Source organism: Pinus tabuliformis, chromosome 9 (assembly GCF_031772625.1).
Source record: "Pinus tabuliformis cultivar Carrire ecotype Pingquan chromosome 9, CPIR1, whole genome shotgun sequence".
NCBI lineage: Eukaryota > Viridiplantae > Streptophyta > Pinopsida > Pinales > Pinaceae > Pinus > Pinus tabuliformis.
The window spans coordinates 1,654,307,750-1,654,328,804 of NC_142307.1; positions in this window are offsets into that span (position 1 = coordinate 1,654,307,750).

Consider the following 21,055-nt stretch of genomic DNA (forward strand, 5'->3'; position numbering starts at 1 on the left):
GAGTTCAATACCCTCGATATACGATGGATATTCTTTTCATAGTTGGTAGATTCATATAATTATGAGAATAAAAATTTGCAACATTAACAATGTAGAAAGCAACTCGACCACCGATGCGTGGAATGGAAGGATGGAAAGCAGTTGCATTTAGGGTATCTAGCCACAATGTTGATTTCCTGGGGTGTGGATTCTACGGTGCCCATAATACATTGTATGACCACGAAGGCTGCCATTACTTCAAAGAGTGTTGCATTATAGAATCCACATAATGAAAAAACATATGTTAATGAAGATATGAGCAGGATAATGAAAAATGCCTTATAGTCTAATGTCCAACGATAACTTTCCTTCTGTGGATGATGGGTTGCAATTCAAATGAAAATGGAAAAAATAGATGCAGGGAGAGTGCACTCGAGGATAATCATAGAGGAGCGAGAACAAGTGCATAGTTGTTGAACGGTTATTCAATGTGCTATGCCGCCCTGTGCTAGGTGTAATAGTACCATGACTCTTGCATGTCTTATTTTTGCAAGTTGCATCATGTTCGCGTAAGTTGGGGGCTTTCAAGGAAACATCCCCAAATCATGACATAACTATTAAATTATATGAGTTCATTTTGACTTTGACTGGTCTCTTCTACGAAACTATCACTAGTCAGAGTGATTTATGCGATAGTTCAAACTCGAAATTATCATAAACGTAAAACAATATTGACAAGTTATTAACTTTCCCTTCTTTTGAAATTTAAAAATTTAATCTAACCTTTGTAATTGACGAGTGATTTTGACATTTTAATTTTTTTTCAATGTGTATTTTTTTTAGCCCTTCTAGGAAGGGCCAGGAGCCTAAGGAAGGGCTAGGAAGGGTTCAATTTTGAACATTGATCGGAATTCGGTTTCCTTATAATGTAGTTAGTGGTATAGTTACCAAATTCGCCTGTATTGGGGCAAAAGATACTGAAATCCACTAATTCCATTCGAGTGCCAAACAATTCGCCTAAATTCGATCCGATTTGTGGCATAACAGGTTAATTCACTCGCATAGCAGACCTTCTTAACACGAGATTAATAAGATATTAGTCATTACTGTATGTGAATGGACCAGGTTAATTCACTCGCCTAGCATGCCTTCTTAACACGAGATTAATAGGAGATTAGTCATTACCGACTGTGAATGGCTCAGGTTAATTCACTCACATAGAACGCCTTATTAACATGATATTAATAGGAGATTAGTCATTACCGTCCATAAATGGCTGTATGGGAGTGCCTCTACGTCCTTTCTTTCTTCTGGCCTAGAGATAAGTTGAACTAGTGCAGACCTATTTCTTACTTCTCCTACATAAGAAACGTTAGTTTTATTTAATGGGAACCCTGTTATCAAAGAGTATCATACATAATTAAATAGAAGATTATAGAATCAAATAGAGCTAGAGAGTTTGAAGAATTAATAGAAGAGATATGTTCCTATGCAAAGGGATTGTGCGTGATTGTAACTATTATTTATCCTTATCATTCCAGAATCAATAGATCTCTGTTTATTTGGTCATTATGTGTATTTTAGCTTTGGTTCATCACATTCTTAATTATATGGAAGAATTTGTGAAGTTTAATAGTGTTGTAGGTGGGATAACTAGGTGATCACAAAGTTCGTTAATCTCTGTATTCAGTTTGGACTGAATTCAGATCAAAGGGAAAGAATAAGATCCAGATCTCCAAGGGGCAGATTAAATACTGCATCAAAAACATATCTGAGGTGGGATCCAAAACCGACTAGGAAATATTCCATGAAGGCGTGATTGGCCTAGGATTATTCCAATGAAATTCTATTGGAGAATACAAATCTAGCTTCGGGTTAATCCAACTCTTCAAAAAAGATCACTTGCTAAATCTGTCGGATCAATGGATTGAGCTAGATATCAGGGATTATTGAGATCTGAGCCTTTGTATTATTATATTTTCGTAAATCTCTTGGATATCAGATAGATTTGGATGCATCTGGATCAAGCTCCATTACAGACCCTTGTGATGTGCATGGATCAAGGTAAGAGAATTATATTTTATTAAAGTTTATGATAGATTCTTTGAAGTAATATAAATACATCTCGACCTTGACGATTAGGATACAAGATATTTAAGATACATCTGAGCCCTGTCCATCAGATACAATTCCAAACAAGAAAATATGTTTGTATTGGAAGATATATAGGCTTAAACAAAAGAAGCCTCTTGACCTAGGTTCCAGATATTGGTGAAAAGAGAAGCATTCGCTTGTGCACGAGAGAAAATCCAGATGAATGAAGTTATTACGTGATCGATTGACATCATAATTATGGTTAAACATTTTCAAACATTCTCATCTTTTATCAATATGGACAAATATAATATATGATTGGAATGATGATCAACCATGGTTAACACATTTATGGATTGTCAACTATGATCTTGGGGGTTTTACTACGGGAGCAATATTGTACCACATAGGTTGATATTGAGGCATATATATTGAGGAAAATGCGACATAATATATTGCGCATATAATAAGGGGTAAAGGGTTTTTATATTAATAGGTATAAAAAAATAGAATTCAAAGTCAATGAAAAAATATAAAGGGATATAAAAATTGCTAATGAAAAGATGGATACCTACAATATCTAGTGAAAGTAGGGGTTTTTTAAGTTAGGAAGGTGTATTCGGTCCGTATTGTTAGGGGGTTAAATAATGTGATTTTTAGAGGTATATGTAGTCAAATTAAGGGTATTGTTTAGTATGTCATGAACACCTGTGATATGTGAGAAGTTCATTAAGTGAAACCCCCGCGCTATAATCAAACATAAACAACCATGGTCATCCATATTCAACTAGTTAGTTGTGGAAAATAATAATCATTCATAGTCAACATATAGTTGACTGTAATACAACCTAATATCTAGCCATTAACAATTATGTTCACATCCTCTCACACATACCACCACCAACCAACACAACTACATTAATAAATGTGATTGATATAAATATATAAATACCATTTTCATATATCAAATAATAAAAATAAAAATAAAACCAATCTATTTATATCAACAATACTAATACTAATATTTATTATTTACTAATTAATACGGAATGAATGAAATGCAACCTGAGCATACTTTTAATATCTTCTTGCGATTGGACAAACCATTTTTAAATCACTATGCCGATACATAACGCTTTTAGAATTTAAAATTTCAAGCGATGAATTTATTTATCATTCATACGCGTGGATAGTGGTACTTCCTTTGCTAACTTTTCCGAAAACACTAGGAATTTGTTAGTGAAAATTGCTTCACCTGGATTGGTATTTTTCTCACGAAAAATTGTAATTTTAGTGACTACTACGTCTCCGAATGGACCATAGTAAACGATTTCAAGAATTTGGAGATTGCCAAATTCGAGAAGAGATCGGCGGAGAATGTGACACTCAATTATACAACATTTTAAAAATTAAGAGATTGCCAGATTCTAGAGGAGATTGGCCAGCCATCTGGGAGTCAACTGTACAATGTCACCAACAGTAAGTCCACAAAGCTTAAAACAACCTAATTGTATATGTTTTGCATTCCCTCTGAATTTTTGGAATCTTGCAATAGGAGAGTTGCGTCAAGATTTGGGGGGAACATAACATTTTTCTCAAATAAAGTACGTAAATACCTTATTAAGGATAGATCAACACGGCATTTTCCCTTATAATGCAGTTGAAACTTGAACCATGCAAATATATTGCGACGTAATTAAAATAAATTAATTACTCCTTACAAGGAGTTGACTAAATTTAGAGAGTAGTGATTGAGTGTTGAGTGTTGAAGCATTAAGTAAGGAGTTGACTAAATTTAGAGAGTAGTGATTGAGTGTTTAGTGTTGAAGCATTAAGTAAGGAGTTAAGTGATAGATGACTTTTAGTGTATAGTTGTATGTCAATATATTTTAGGTGAGTTGCTAGTTAAAATGGTTAAATACCCTTCACCAAATTCATTGTAAAAATCAAGTTTTATGTGATCAATAGAATAGCCACAACTCATGTGTTTTAAGTGAATTAGTGTTTTAACTTTTTTGTCTTTCCAACAAATTAGTATAAGAGTGAAAAAAAAATCACAAAATCTGAAATGCTGCAGAGCCCGTAAAAGGAAAGCCAAGAAAAAAAAACTGATGGTTTTTTTTTCTAATTACGTTAAAAATCTGTGAAACAGTTAAAAACCCCGCACTTTCTTAACACAAAAAACCGTGCAGTTTTTTATGTGGTCCAGGGGCGAAGGAATTAAAAATCCGATAGCGTACCCTCCGGAACAAATACAAAGCGTATTTCTCAAAGTCTTTGTTCCAAAGTTTTTTGAAACCCGCATGGATAATTGCTTTCGAAAACCTTATTTCCAACCCTATAGCTTATTTAATACGGTAAACTTATGCATCCGTAAACTTATGCACCCATTGGAAGGCAGGTTGCGCGTTACATATCCATGAGAACCATAAGTATCCATAGACTTTCCTGCAACTCGATCACTCTACCTCCGGCAAGCTCCACTATTCAATGTCATATCATCATTTAGGATTGTGCAGATATATTTAATGCGTGGATTAGACGTTGGTGTTCAATGCCATCGCATTAAATTTCAAACTATTCAATGCCACGTCTTCCTGCCAAATTTGAAAGTGGTAATGGTGCGTTTCTGATTTCAAATTGAGCAATGGCGCTTCAAATTTTTGAAAAAATTGAAAGTGGAAATGGCGCGTCTCTGATTTCAAACTGACTAGTGGGCCTGTGAAATTTTTGTAATAATTAATACAAGGAAAACGAGAACTTGTTAATGGAAAAATTATTTTAACGTAGAGAAAGCTCGGCGAAGGTGCTGTCGAAACCTGCTTTACTCTCTACTTGAATAGACGGGAAGAATGTCTCTATAAAGATCGCAATTGGTTGCTGATAGTTAGACAACTCCCTGGGCTAACCGACAACGAAATCAAGAACTAGAACACTCATTTGAGCAAGAAGCTATTATCAGTGAACGAGTCTCAAACCAATACGAGTAAGCAAAATCTCAGGAGAAGGTCAAAATATCCTTCCCTACAACATCATGTCTTCAAAACTTCCGCTGTGAAAACAACGATGGGAGTGAAACTCTTTGGAATAGTAAGACAAAACCATTGCAATGATTATGGGAGTTCTAATTGTAGCTCAGCTCAACCCTTTAAACTGTGTAATTTTAAAGAAACTGTTAATTTCTCCAAGTCATGGCCCGACCTACTTGTGAATGATTCAATCACGCGCGACGACTTGGACCCCACTGCCTTTGGAAGATGTTAATCATGTTGAGTGTGAAGAAGCTGGAAACTCTACTTGTTCTATGTCGAGTTTAGGATGAGAGATCCCCGCGATCACATTGTTTTGTAAGAGATGCATGTACTTTACCTGAGAATTTGTGGATTCTAAACCATCTATCATCTCTTTACTGCAATTTTCTCTCCTCACAATCCAAATGTTTAACTAATTTTGGATTAGAAGAGTTATTCAGGGGACCTGACACATTCACCATAAAGATGAATGAGTTTGAAGAAATCTATTTGGAGGGATTGGGATGGAGTGTGTTTACAAGGGGCCATTCTTGTTCACCCGTTCTTCGGTGTAGAAGAATGAATCGAATCCGAATTAGGGGCGGAGGTAGAGGGTAATTTTAAGAAGGTAGATGGAATCTAGAGCATCTCTTCCTGTGGGAGCGGACAGAGACCCCCCTTTTTGCAACCCAGATGGACCTTGTTCTCGGGCTCTGTCCCCAGATGGACCCCGTTATCGGGCTTTGTCCACCCTGGTGTATCCTCAAATGTTGATATTTGTGGCAGAGAAGGATTTCCTGAGAGATCGGGTATGGTATTTTGTATTACAAAGCGCTAATGAAAGTCGGCAAAGATGTCGACATCGTTATGACTGAAGGCAAGAATCACGTGTTTCATCTCTTGAATCTAAGTCCAAGAAGGCTACCTTATTGATGAAAAACATCTCTGATTTTGTGAATTCGTCCTATTACTGAATTAACTCAGATAGTTTCTTTTTAAGGCTATGTGGGAGGGTGAAACAACTCAAATAGTTTTTTTTTAAGGCCGCGCTAAAGGTTGATGGTGGCTCGTTTGTGTATGGAACATGACGTCATATATTTCTTTTTTTCATATATGGGAAAAGACCTTTTACTATTATAAATATGTTATTTCACACTAGTTTTGTCTTGTAATGTTCAGGATGAATGTTTACACATATAAAATCACCATCCTTTTCTTCTCCTTTTACATTTTTCCTCTCAGAAGTGAGATTGTATTTCGGGATGTATCACATTAGTTTTAGTGTTGCCGTTTCTTTAAGATGTATCACAGTAGTTTCAGTGTTGACGTTTCCATCTTAAAAATAATAAAATGAATCATACTTGATGATTTGTAGCTTTATCACTGAAACTTTTTATATGATCGATATGGAAGAACAAGTTCATCACTTCTCCTTTATATGTTATTCCACATTGATTAAAACTCTTTATATGATTGATCTGGAAGAACAAGTTCATCGTTGGTATTTTATATGTTATTCTACATTTCTTATAAAATTTGTGTTGTAAATATATGTAATTTGATTCTTGCATTCACGGATCATAAATTCACTGCACAAATACCTTGATATTTGGTTAAAATCATCTTTCTTAAACACATATTAGTTAAGTATATATTCATATTTTGATATATCTATTTTTATATTTTAATAATAATAATTTAAATGGTTAAATATTGATAATTTAATATTTTAAAAATAAAATAAAATTTTAGATTTGTAATTAAAAAATATGTATAAAATTATTAAGTTTGAAGTGTGGTTTATATTAGAATCCTCTTTGAGGAATTTCAAAATATTAAATTATGAATGACCGCAATTTCATAAAAATGGATAATAAAGAAGGTATGCCAATAAATTTTTAGTTTCTTTGGTACAATCTTATTTTTAAAATATATTAAAAACTCATCCATGAAACATTTTCTATCTTTATCATTTATTGAAAATTATTCACATTTTGATAGTTCATTTGGTATCACTCTGTGATTGAGTTCATTGGATGTCTGCATTGCACTGATTTCATATCCTCTTCCAATAGTGCACTTGAGCCACCTGCTCAACTCTGAACCTTCACGTTCCAAGTGGCACATCAACACGATGCAATGAGTGTTTGAAACCCTAATGTTGTAAGTTTATAAAAATGTAAACATGTGTTTGTTTCAAGTGGATTAAAAAATAGTTGGTGTATTTTAGTCATGCGTCGGTCTATGTCATTCATCCATTCAATCTTGGAGTATGGATTTATCGTTTTCACAGTGGGATGTGATGTGATGCGAATGCAGGACAAAGTGATGTGATGTGGACACTACTATAATAAGTGAAGGCCAAGGTTGTTGCATATTTTATTTTGTTTCTGTGTTTGGAATAAATTTGCAAGTATAAGTGAAGGCCAAGGTTGTTGCATATTTTTTTTTTTTTGTGTTTGGAATAAATTTGCAAGTAGTCTTACTCATATAGGAGACAAAATTTTATTTAAATGTTTAGCATTATTGTTTAATGCACAAATGAACCACAAGCTAAATGAAAAAAAATTAAGGAAAGTGTTTGAATTCAGTTAACTCTATAAATTTATATTGTTGTACCTTTCTGGTGAAGATGGATTCAAGTTATAGAAGATCGTCTGTATCAAAACTAGATGTTAAACTCTATGCTAATTTGAAGCTTATGGCGTCTATCAATGATATGTATTAATGTGGTTATGTTAGTCATTAAATATATAACATAAAATATAATAAAAAAATGTCTAATATTCATTCATCTAATACTATTGAGTTTTGAATACTATAAATGTAAAGTGTATAACATGCATTTCTTAACATCTATCTTCTACTCATTATGGTATGTGCTTCCCCTTTCCTCCATTAACCTAATGTACATCCTTTGTTTTCCAAACCCTTGAAGGTGCAATAGGTCATTATAAAAAGGTATTTCTTTGAATTTTGGTGCAAACAATGGTCATAGAACAACATATCTTCCTTGGTTTGCTTGCAAAAATAGAAGGGAATAATATGCTATGATATCTGAGCATGTAGACTCCTCTTACAACATAGAGGGTAGGATTTAAGATCATGAGTTTCAGGTCATCGGTTCAACTCAATAATATCTGTACAATCTCAATGATATTTCCCTTTTGGCTAAAGGACATGGACTGCATGATAAGGCATTGGCACAAATAGTCTCCCAAGACACCTCCTTCTCTTCCAACTAAAGAGTTGGTGAACTTCCATTCATGTATGAAGGAAGAATTATTTGAGCCAATTCAAAGACTATAAACAAGAAAATGATTAGTTCCGTCTTGCTAAAGACGTGTAATAAAAGAAAGGTCAAACCTAATATTTGGTCATCCAAATCCACTAAATTTAAAATAATACTTCGACCCGATTCGAGAACATAAGTTAGACAATGGTTTCTTCCATCCCATTAAAGGCGTATAATAAAGGAAAGAGTACGTAGTTGTTCAAAACCACTTTGAATTTTCGCAATTGTGATATGTATGCCATGTTTTTCTCAACCTTCATTATCCATTTGTTGTACTCTTGTACCTCTTCTTTCATCCACTATTATTGAGAACCACTGTCACCCCAAAGACATGAAAATCAAACAAATTATTAATAAAGATTATTTTCTTTGTTTTGGTGCAAACAATGGTCATGTAGTCTTTGATTTTTGGTATAAAAAATGGTCATGGGACAAGATATCTTCCTAGCATTGTTGGAAACCACAGAAGGGAGCAATGAGTGCTCTAGCGTTATTGTAGGTGGGCTTCTCCTATAACAAAATGGGTGGAGTTGGAGATCATAGGTTCAACGCATTGACTTTGTACAATATTAGAGATGGTTTTTGATGCAAGAGCATCTGACCACCCTTTATCAAAAGTCAAATTCAAAGCTATGGAGGAGGAGACGTGGACAGTCATGTAAACCGGAAGCAAATTTCTGTAAAAAAACGAGCTAATTTGATGGAATTGATAAGTCTTGAGAACACTTAATTTAATGTAATTATCTGCCATGTATGTGTCTTGAGAGATTTAGGCGATTTGTGAGAGGAAATCATAGATCTGAGATGATCCACAAGTTTGTAATTTTCTCTATAAAGAGTTTGTGTTGTGTGATAGAAAAATAGAGAGTGAGAGAGGGGCGGGAAACATTTGTGTAAACAGAGTGTGGATTCAATGTAATTGAGAGGAGAATTTGTGACTAAGGCTGAAATGCCTTAGCCTATAATTATACTGTGTATAATATAAACTGTGTGTTATGTCGAATTCTTATGTCTGTGTGTTTATGTGCTATTGAGTTAATTCCTGTGTTATTGGTTCACTGATTGACCATCGATCATTATAAGGATCAATGGCGATCCAACGATAAAACTCATTAACTGTTGTATGAGTGTGTAACTGTTTAAACAGAGTGTGGCAGAGTGAATATGGGTGGAAAGGAGAATTCCATCATAAGTAAACAAGAGCAGAGGGAGCCATCGGATAGTTTAGATCGACTGATATTAACGGCAGAGGAATAGACCGCGAGGGTTAGGAGTGTACAGATGTCTTGATCATGATTGAAGGTCCGCATGCTAATTGAAGGGCTACAAACCGTTGGATCATTGTTGATGCTGACCATTGGATTAATATAGCATCGTATCATTCATGAGTGCATGAACCCTGCCCAGGAAAAATTGCGATATGTGATGTGTGTTGACCGGGGAAGACATCAACCGTCGGATTAATGATGAAATGAATAGTGGATAATTAATCTGATAAGATTTGTGGGAAAAGAAAGGACTCGAGAAGTGTATGGATGCGATTTTATTTTATTTGGAGTCTGGTTCTGTGCATTCAGGTGGGACTAGTGTTCAGTGGCAGGTTCTGTGTTATTTCGCTGTTGGGTAATTGGTCGGGTTCTTTTGTTTAAAACATACAAATGTAATGCTTCCAATTTATATAGGTGGGCCATAACCCACAGGTTTATGTAAGGTGATTATGAAAACCAGGGAAATTGCATTTGGGCAGTTTTTCCTACATCAAAGTGGTATCAGAGTAGGGAAAGGTTTCCTATGAGTAAAAAGGAGATTTTGTGTGTAAAAAGGGAAAGTCTACGTGAGAAGTCAACATGGGAGTGATTGTTGTTCAGTTGTTGTTCAATTTTTGTTCAATTTTTGTTCAATTGTTGTTCAGTTATTGTTCAATTGTTGTTCAGTTGTTGTTCAGTTGTTGTTCAGTTGTTGTTCAGTTGTTGTTCAATTTCTATTCAATTGTTGTTTAGTTTCTCTTCAATTGTTGTTCAATTGATGTTCAATTGCTGTTCAATTGTTGTTCAAATTGTTGTTCAATTGTTGTTCAATTGATGTTCAATTGTTGTTCAATTGACCGCCTGCGTCATTTTAAGTGAAAGGAGGAGGTACAGTTATGTGAAGATTGGTGAGTTTATGGTCTTTGCACTATCATACAGATAGCGACAATAGAAGGTGAGAAAACTTGCAGTAGCCTAAAGCCAGGTGTGATAAATTGGTTCCAAAATAGAGAACCAGAGAGATGCCAAAAGACTAAGCCAGGAGGGAAGCCTGGTCAGGTATCGTGTAGTAGAGAAGACTGTTACTGCAAAGGTTTTTTTGTAGCTCATAGAAAGATCATAAAAGCATTTCCACTGAGGAAGTGGGTAGAATTGCTATGGGATAAAGGAGAAGCATATGACTCGGAGGTCATAAATTTTTGTGCCTTGCGAGTCTAATGGAGGAGCATCCGACCACCCTTAATCAAAAGTCAAAGTAAAAGCTATGGATGAGGATACGTGGACAATCATGTAAACTGGGAGCAAATTTCTGTTAAATACGAGCTAATTTGATGGAATTGATAAGTCTCTAGAAGACTTAATTAATGTAATTATCTGCCATGTATGTGTGTTGAGGGATTTAGGCGATTTGCGAGAGTAAATCATGGATCTGAGATGATCCATGACTTTGTAATTTTCTCTATAAAGAGTTTGTGTTGTGTGACAGAAAAATAGAGAGTGATAGAGGGGCAGGAAACATTTGTGTAAACAGAGTGTGGATTCAATGTAGTCGAGAGGAAAATTTGTGACTAAGGCTGAAATGCCTTGGAATGTAATTATATTATGTATAACATAAACTGTGTGTTATGTGGAATTTGTATGTCTATGTGTTTATGTGCTATTGAGTTAATTCTCGTGTTATTGGCTCACTGATTGACCATCGATTATTATAAGGATCGATGGCGATCCAACGATAAAACTCGTTAACTATTGTATGAGTGTGTGAGTGTTTAAACAGAGTGTGGCAGAGTGAATCTGGGTGGAAAGGTGAATTCCATCATAAGAAAACAAGCACAGAGGGATTCGTCAGATCATTTAGATCGACTGATATTAACGATAGAGGAATAGAGTGCGGGGGTTAGGAGTGTATGGATGTCTTGATCATGGTTGAAGGCCCGCACTCAATCACAACCATTGATCTAAATTTCAAACGCTTATGTCACAGTCAACTATGGGGGTTGAGCTGTTGGTAATCCGCATGCTAGTTCAAGGGCCATAGACTGTTGGATCACTGTTGATGTTGGTCGTTGGATTATATCGCATCACATCATTCATGGGTGAATGAACCCTGTCCGGGATAAATTACGATATGCGATGTGCGTTGATCAGGGAAGACATCAACCATTGGATTAATGATGAAATCAATGTTGAAGAATTAATACGATGATATTTGTGGGAAAAGAGTGGACCTGAGAAGTGTAGAGATGCGAGTTTATTTTATTCGGAGTCTAGTTTTTTGCATTCAGGTGGGCCTGATGTTCGGTTGCAAGTTTTGTATTATTCTGTTGTTGGGTGATTGGTTGGGTTCTTTTGTTTAAAGCCTACCAATATAACACTTCTGATTTTTATAGGTGGGCCATAACCCATAGGTTTACCTAAGGTGATTATGAAAACCAGGGAAATTGCATTTAGGCGGTTTTTCCCGCGTCAGTTTTCTTCTAGTTAGGAAAGGATTTTGAACCCCAAAAGGAAGGTTTTCTTTGGATAATCTCTCAATATACCTCATCTTCCTTGATCCAAGGAGATGGTGGAATTTTTTTCATGTAGAAATGAAGAATAACTCATGCTGATTCAAGGACCACGAGTAATACAATCACTAGTTCCATGGTTTTTATCTAGACCCCATATAGGACTTGGAGGCACAACTTATTTGAGTTGTAACAATCATTAGAGATAATTGGTGGTTTCACATGCATATATTCAGTAATGTTTCCTTAAATGTGCATTCTCTTGCATTCAGTTGTATCAAGTATGGCTAAACCTCCAAGAGAATACACAAACAACATTTCCACTATCATGCACAATATGTGTAAACCTTGTCTTTATCTTGCACTTGTAGATTTCAAAGCTTATATATGCTTCATTAGAGTAAGAGGATGGATGAAATGATGAACAATTATAATGTTTTTCTTCCGACCTCTTTGAAAAAAGTTAGAAAAAAAATGTTACTCTAATTCCCATTGATGCTTTTTGGATTATAGGTATCCCCATGGGTTATATATTCTGCAACAACTAGAAAACACAAAAGATGAGAGGGCTAGAAAAGTGGGGTGTTTCTTGATTCTCTACTACATTTGTTATTTGATTTAGCAACTTAGGTTAAAGAGAAATTAAACTTGCATTGTGAATGGAACTACATGTTGAAACAGATAACTTTCTATTTGATATATTGAATAGGGAAATGTACATGGATATATGTAGCTTTTCCAAAAGATTAATGTATATAATTAAAAATAGATCTATCTAAATGAGATCTCCTATTTCCACTTAAAGTTTCTATCAATGATTTCCCTACACTATAACAACATAAAAATATTTTGATAACACTATAAAATTTGCATGCAATTAAATATTACCTAGAAAATCTCTATGATCCCTAGCATATCTATGAATGTTACAATCTTTCTCTTTTTTGAAGGCTTAGTGAACATATCAACCATGTTCTCCTAGCATATCTATGCATGTTACAATATTTCTATTTTTCAAAGGCTTAGTGAACATATCAACCATGTTCTCTTTTATGTTACAAAAGATCAAATCAATTTATTTTAATTGACCACTCTCTTTCAAAAAATAATGTTGAGACAAAATGATGTTAAGATTCAATGCGTTTTAAACTTGCGTGGTAAATCTGATTATTGACTATTTTCATTAAACTTTGGTTGTTGCACTTGATAGTTATAGGTACACCTTTCCTTTTCCCCATGTCTTCAAGAATGCACCTTACCCAAATTACTTCATAGATAGCACTATGAAATATTGTAATTATATACTTGTCTACCTACCTCTCTCACAACTTAGATATTGATTCATAGCAGTTGAGATTCCCAGTAGGCTAAGGGTCTACCTAGATGGAACAATTCAATGTTCTCTTAACAAGGGTACCATTCTCCCTTCTCACAGCTTGGTAATAAATCCAAGGAAGGAGTGGCATCCAAGGATGTGGTAATTGATCCTCAAATAGGCATCTTCATTCTGATATTCCTTCCTCCTCTCAAGGTGACTCATGGAAAACAAAAAGTTCTGGCACTTGTGTACATTCATAGAGAGGCTTTCTGTCATGTGTCAACTATCTCACCAACTTATCATAACCATGTCATTTAACTGTCTATAGAGGCCAAGGTTATATGTCTATCAGTGGAGTATAGGAGAGAACCTGAGCATCGACTCACTACGACTTATGACAATTGTTTCAATGTCCTTGAATGGATTAACCACCAAGCAAAGGGAGAAAAGGGTGTGTCATGGACCCCTGGCTGAATTCCCATGTAGATTTTAGGAAAGTATTCTTGGTAGGTGACAACGTTGGAGGCAAAATCATCCACCATATGGGAATCCTTGTGAGTGAAAGGAATTAGGATGAGCTACATTTACTATTGGAAAGGCAAAGGAGGAAAGGCACAAAATTGACACACACACAAAACAATACGCATTTTGATTTTCTATCGATCACATAAACTTTACTTGATTGTGATGGACCCATTGAGGGGTATTTAACCTTTTTAGACTAGAGACTCACTCAAAATAACTTCAACATGAAAACACTCACTAACTTTTACCCTACCAAATATAAGACTGAACTTGAACTAACTCACACTTGATTTAGTTAACTCACACTGACACTAGTTAACTCAAACTCTAAATTTGGACTACTTTGCATGTGGGAGTAATTACAATTTCCAACACTCCCCCTTAATTACCACCGTATGACTAAGCATAAATCAACTACACTCGCTAGGCTTATAATAAAAATTGACTCAGTCATCATTCAAACATGCCTGCTAGTCTATGTCTCAGCTAAGCCTACAATTACTCAAAACTTTGACAAATTTACATTTTACATTTCGTTTCTTCCGAATTATATATCCTCGAAATTGCTTCATTCTCTATTATGCATTCTTGTTGTAGGCTCCGTATTTCTTCAATTGTTGTTGTTGTAATGTTTCTTTGACTTCTCTTGTATTTGTTTTGAAAAACAATTTGATCTTGTCTTCTACAACTTCCTCTTTAAAGATTTGTTTAACAATGGATGGTTTCCACAACTCTTCGTATTCAAACTGTGTTATTTGCTTTGCTTCTTTCACTTCATATTCCTAACTTTCTTTCTCCAATATTTCTTGATAGAAAAATCTTATCTCTTCCTGACTCCATTCCTTAAAAATGGTTTTAATGCATTCATCCTCATTTTTAGAAAATCCATGTCCTTCTCTTCACTTTCACCATCAAGTATTGTTGATTTTTTCTTGTAGTGTGCACACTTAAGATCATCATTAGGCTTACATGTAAAATCATAAATATGCTTCTTTTTCTCATTCACCACTTTATTTAATTATTTTATTTGAGCTGTTTCTTTAAGACACTTATCAATCTGTTCAATTGGATTCTCAATCCATTCGTCATTGATATTCAAATCTACATCAAACTTATCAAGAAATTTGATTTCAACCTAAGCTCCCGTGCTATTTTAAACACCTGCATATTCAAAATTAATGTTAAAAACATCTTTTTTATGCTCTTCAACGAGAGCTTCCTTCTCTACCTCTTCCTTCTTTGCATTTTTTTCCATTGCATGGAGGTTTTCTTCCACTATTATGCTATCAATGGATATTCTTATCAAAAAATATTAAATCACTTTATCCTCTTCTTGATCATTAGCTACTGCTAGATCACATACTGCTTCATGAGTAGTTCCAACTACTTCATATCTTGTTGCTACAATGACAACTTTAACCTTCAATTCTTCATCAAACATGGCACTTACCATATTGCCACAATCAATCCTTGTTTCAAAAACCAAACCACACATATCATCAACATAATGTTCATCCACCCTATGGTGGGCTATCCGAGCATCCATGTGCTCATTAAAAAATTCAACTTCACCAAATTCATCGGTTGCGGTTGGATTCAGTAATGTGTATCTCACTTTGCAATCATCATCCACATGTATTTTGTCGTAGTGTGATTCCCAATGATCTTCACCATCCATGTTACAGTGGAGTCCTTGAACATTTATATGCTCTTGCTCTACTTCACATGCAAAGGCTTTAGCTTCTTTCTCTGTAATCCTTGTTGTGTCTTCTTCATCCATATGCATGTCTGCATAATGGGTTTTACTTTTATAGCCTTCGTGGCCATCATCCAGCTTTGAGTGGGATTCTAGAAACTCTGTTGTCTTCCTAGAGTCTTGCTCATCTACTCTCAAATATGAAGCTGAATCAAAATATTGCGACACATCTTGCTACTACATGTCACTTTACTTTGTGCCAAACTATACATCCATGATCACTTTCCTTTGTGCCAAACTTTCCTTTTCTTTTTTATTCCTTCTCTTAATCTTCTTCAATCGTGCTTTACGACCCATGACTGTTATCTTTCTTTTGTCTTATGATTTCTTTCCTTCTTTCATGAGGCTTCTCTCCATATCCCCCCTAGAAAAAAAATATGATCTTCAATATTTACCCCCGTAAGGAATAATATTCACCCTAAAACACTGTCATGCTTTCCAAAACAAAAACCTTTGCATACAGACAGACAATTTTAAAGCCTTAAATTATCTTGCCAATAAAAACTCCCAAAATCATAAAAAAAATCTTGACTCGAATAAAACCCTTGGTACCTTTGGTTTATTTCAATAATTTGTTTTTTTAAATCTTTGATCCTTTAACAAAAATAACCATTTTAAAAACATTTTTTTCAAAAGATTTAAAATTTCCCTCCTATAATCTTCACCTACTAAAAAGATACCTTTGGAAAATATTTTTCATACCCTTTAATATCTCCTTTTAAAAATGAACTTTGAAATGTAATTTTTCTAAACTTTTAAAACTGTGCATGGCCTTTTCAAAGAAATATAAGTTGTTTCTTTTATATTGATAACATAAACTTGACTTGATTATAATGAACCCGGTGAGGGGTATCTAACATTTTTTTACTAGCGACTCACGCAAAATAACTTCAACATGAAAACACTAACTAAATTTGACATTAACAAATATAAGACTAAACTCAAACTGATTCACACTTGACTCATTTAACTCACACTGACACTAGTTATCTCAAACTTTAAATTTGGACTTCTCTGCATGTAGGAGTAATTACAATTTCCAACATTTACAAGGAGCCATTCTGATTCACCTTGCTTTTGGCAAAAAAAACTAGTTGGCCGCAGAGTGGGGCCATAGTTGGAGGGGAAGTGGGCTAACAGGCGGAATGGAAGATTTTTGTTGGATACAATATAGAGTGTCATCCTCCCCACAGGGGTAGATAAAGAGCATCATTTCTCAAACCAATATTGTAACAACCCCGGGTTAAAAGTTCATGTAATAAAGTTAATAAAGGAAAAATAAGACAAAGGTCATGGGACACATATTCCAAGCTGAATATTGGGTAAAACATCATAGTGGGTGTTCGTTTGGTTTATTATGGCTAAGGGAAATTGGCAAAGGCAATGAGAAAGGCTTTGTAAAGACGAGGCATTTTTTGGCATTTTATTTATGAAAATAAAGGAAATTGGGAGAAAAGGAAGGTGAAAGGTCACAGGTTGCATGTGAGGAGGAAATTGAAGGAAAAGAATGGAAATTGAAGAAAATATAGGCCTCATTAATAAAATGGCTTCTAAGGATCAGGTCACGACCTTTTGACATTTTTGGGTTGGAGCTCTCTCTCTATTCTCTATACTCGCTCATACTCTTGCACACTTAGAGAATTCTTGGACCACTCTAGCATTGGAGAAAGGAAGGCAAAGGAAGGACAATGAAGCAAAGGGAAGCGAAGCTCAAGCAAGGAAGAGTTCGATCAAGTGGCTACAATGGAATGCCTTGTGGGTATCGAGTTGCATGTATAATTTCTTTGCTATTTTTGGCATGCATGGTATATGCATGTCTCTTGTTGTCATTGGAATGCGTTTTTCTAATTGTGATAGTGGTTTCAATCTTGCCTTGCCATTTCTGGATAGCCATGGTGTGATGGGGTTCTTATGATTGACTTTAGATATAAAACAATAATAATAATTATATTTCATCAATTCATTAAAATAAATAAATTTTTTCATTTATGTAATTTTTTTAAACAAGTGTTAATTCAACTCTATTGAAATATTTATCATTATAAACTGTTTTTCATTATGTGTTGAAGAAAATAATGTTGTATCCCATTTTAGACTAAAGAATAAAAGGAGTGAATAAAAACTGTTAAACGCCATCTCTCTTCTTTTTCAATACATATCATTTAGAATATATTCAGAAGATGTGCACATATAAAGTTGTGTGACTTTCATATATGCGCATGTCTTTCATATACTCACAACTTTAGTATATGCGCATATATTTTGTGTATGGGTTTTTTCCGTATATGAGCATATCTTTCGTATATGCGCATATCTGGAAGCCATGCATATATAGTAGATTTACATATATATAAGATATGCGTATATACATAAGTTACACATATCCGGAAGATAAGAGCATATATGAAAGTTGTTCATATACGGAAGATATGCACATATACGGAAGACATACGCATATACAAAAGATGTGCATATCTGGAGATTGTCATATATGCATATTACATAAGTTGTGCATAGATTTTGTATATGCACGACTTATGTATATTTGTGAAACTTTTCTATATGTGCATATACAGAAGTTTCACATATACGGAAGTTGCGCATATACAAAAGAGATGCACATTTACGAAAATTGTGCATATAAGGAAGATATGCGCATCTTTTGTATATGTGTAACTTCCATATATCCGTATATATAAAATCTATGCATAAAATGAGCCTATGTATATATACATCCATTGTATATTCACAACTTCCATATATGCGCATATTTTTTTTATATGTACAAATTTTGTATATGTGCATGCACATATACAAAAGTTGCATATATACGGAAGATATGCGATATAGAATATGCATATATATAGAAGTTGTGTGAATTATATATGTGTGTAGCTTCTGTATAAGTATAAATTTCATATATGCGCATATATTCCATATATGTGCATCTATCGTATATGCACAACTTCCATATATTTGCATATATGAAGCTCCGGATACTTCGTATATGAACAACTTATGTATATGTGCATATATTTCATAGATGCATTATAAGGAAGTTGCGCACATGTAGAGGATCTCATATATGCATGGAGTGTGTTAGGTGTAAAATTTTTATGTGATATTGTGTCATTCTAACTAAAATATTTGAAACTAAATTAATTGAATGAATATATGCAAGTGATTAAAAATCACATTTCAAATTGTAGTTTATCTTTCCTTGATTTTGACTTGCAACCACACTGTCTTTTCTTATTGATTGGGCTCAAGAAAATATGTTTTCTCTTGATAATGATATTGGATGCAATTACAGTATTGAAAAACATTATGTTGTATTCTTGACATTCTTTGATTATCAAGTTGTTCAATGCATATGCCTGTTCCAAATTTCTAGGTATTATGAATCTTGATTTCTTATGATTTGATGAGTTAACATGTTTCATCTTAATTCCACGGAAGCGTATATGCATATATAAAGAAGTTTCATATATACAAAATCTTTTGTATATGTGCATATACCGAAGCTGTACATATATGGAATTTTCACATATAAGCTTCTATATATACACAAATTCTGTATATATGCATATCTTTTGTATATGTTCAACTTTCATATTTGCGCATATCTCAAGTATATGCGTAACTTCTGTATATGGACATGTACAGTAGTGTATATACATAATTTGTGTGCATATTACAAAAGGCACACACAACTTACGTATATGTGCAACTTTTGTATGTGTATATACGAAAGATATGCGCAAATATGAAAGTTGCACATATACAGAATATATGCACATATATAGAAGTTGCACATATACAGAAGATATGCACATCTTCCGAATATGTGTAGCTTCCGTACATGCATAGTTTCTGTATATATGCATCTATCGTATATGTGCATGTTGGCATTATGATACATATGTTGTACTTGATGGCAACCCACTCATCTCAGATAATAAATTATAATGTAGAGAAAATTTCACGCACTTATATGCAGAGAAAAGTTTATTTCATGTAGAGAAAAGTTCACGCACTTTTATGCAGAGAAAAGTTTATTTCATGTAGAGAAAAAGTTCACGCACTTTCATGCAAGGAAAAGCGTGTATATGTTGGAGAACTTACCCTTGGTCCATGGTAGTTAGTCCTTGGTATTTGAACCTATGGTTTTGGACCATGGTACCTCGTCAGAAGTGTTGATCCCAAGTATTGGGTTCGTGGTATTTGTTTATTATGGTTTTGGTCCGTGGTATTGCATGTAGAGAAAAAGTTCACGCACTTTCATGCAAGGAAAAGCGCGTATATGTTGGAGAACTTACCTTTGGTCCATGGTAGTTAGTCCTTGGTATTTGAACCTATGGTTTTGGACCATGGTACCTCGTCAGAAGTGTTGATCCCAAGTATTGGATCATGGTATTAGTTCGACAGTTTTTGATCCTGTGGTTTTGGCCCGTGGTATTGCATCCAAAAGTGTTGATCTCACGCACTTTCATGGTTGGTTCATGGTATTAGTTCCACAGTTTTTGATCCTATGGTTTTGGCCCGTGGTATTGCATCCAAAAGTGTTGATCTCACGCACTTTCATGGTTGGTTCATGGTATTAGTCCAATAGTTTTGTTGATCCTATGGTTTTGGACCGTGGTATTGAGAAAGGACTAAGGCTATAAAAGAGGAAGGAGATCATTTGACAAAGCATCTTCTGAATTATTGAATATCTGATAAAGTACTAGATCTGGAATATTGTGATTGGGTTGTGGTGCAGATCTGGATTTGAATGAAGAAGGAACCTGAGCGTAAGGAGAAGGATAAGTTCTATTGATGGGTCAAAATCTTAAGGCTGGAATAGTGGTATTTCTATATGATTTTGATCTGTGATATGTGGCATACGCTTGATCTATAAATCTAATAATTTGGGTCTGAATTATTGATGCATGTTTTATTTTACACATGTTATGATCTGGGTATGTCTGATGTATGGAACAACTGCAAAGTTATAAGGAAATATTTGCAGATCTGTATGCGGGTTGGCTTTGGTGAAATCAGAGATTGATGATGCAAGTGTAGTTGATGGTTTTTTTTTGATGTTCTTGGATCCAGTCTGAAAATTAATGAAAAGTGGTCCTTGAAAGAAAAGAAGTAGGGGGTTGTAGCTCCCTTCCAGGAGAGACTAGAAAACGAGAGAGAGAGTTGTAGCTCTTTTCAGGTTGTAGCCTACGTACTGGTAAAGGACTGCAGTAGTACAAAATCATTGTAAAAGGAGTTTCTTATTAAAAGAAGATAGAGACATATTGCAGCAGGTGGTTTTCACCCACATTGGGTTTCC